This window comes from Gavialis gangeticus, unplaced genomic scaffold (assembly GCF_001723915.1).
Source record: "Gavialis gangeticus isolate Ggan-Ray unplaced genomic scaffold, GavGan_comp1, whole genome shotgun sequence".
NCBI lineage: Eukaryota > Metazoa > Chordata > Crocodylia > Gavialidae > Gavialis > Gavialis gangeticus.
Window position 1 is genome coordinate 670,636 of NW_017728981.1, and position 1,098 is coordinate 671,733.

Sequence of the window (1,098 nt, forward strand, 5' to 3'; positions counted from 1 at the left end):
GAAGTTAGACACCTGCCAGTCACAAGGAAGCCTTCCTCTGGATCATACAAGCTTCATACGTGGATGTGTGGATCATACCTAGGAAGCCTGTAGAGCTCACTGTTATGGGGCTTACAACCCAGCACCCTCCTAGAAAACTTATTTAAAGGTTATGCTGTGTAAATCCATGCCAAGGCAGGGGTGGTTTAGGTTTTCCACCCCAGCAGTTCAGCAGAAAGCAGCAAGTCTAACTGGGCCACCAGCTGCCCCCCCCCTTCCCCCTTTCCCCCTGCCTGCTCCCTTCAGACTCATGCTGCCTCAGGCATGCAGAGCGGATCCAATTAACAGGAAAAGAGTAATCAAGGGAAGGTGTTAATGTGCAAGTCGGTGATTAGGGCTCTTAGCACAGTCTCTAGGAAGTGTGCGCCAGGAGGGAGCAGGGTGTGGTAAGCCCCAGGGAGGCTGAGGCAGAGGAGCAGTTAGCAGAGGCTTTGAACACCTGCACAGGGGGAGCCATTTAACACAGGCACCCCCAGAGATCCCGGTTCTCTCTCCCAGGGCAGTAAGGCGCTTCGCTGCCCCACTCTGTCCCGCCGCGCCAGGCCAGAGAGCCCCGAGCCCGCAGCGGGCAGCCCGCCTCTGCCCCTCGCACAGACCTGGGGGGTCCCCCACTCTCCCCCGGAGTGCACGGGGAGCCAGCGCCCCCGCAGCCCTATCCCCAACCCCATGCACCGCCCCTGCTGGGTCCAGCCCTGCTCTGCCAGCCCGTAGAGAGCTCTTTGCAAAAGTGGAAAACCTGCGTTTTTCTTGGTCAAAAGAGAAAACCCACATTTTTTTTTCTGTGGGAAACAGCCGGATGGATCCCTGGGCATCCCTCATCTCTCAGGACACAATGCTTCCTGGGCCTGTCGCAGTCGCCTGCACCCACTCCCCGCCTGCTCTTTCCAAACTGCTTCTTGGCTCTAACCCTAAGTAGCTCTTCACATACCATCTCAAACCGCAGCCCAGCTGCTCACCGGAAAGGATTCCCCCTCCCAAGAACGATTCCCTGGGTGCTCCAACTGCAGCCTCGGGTCCATCACGATCCGCTGGCTGGGGAACTGGCTCCGTGGTCGGACC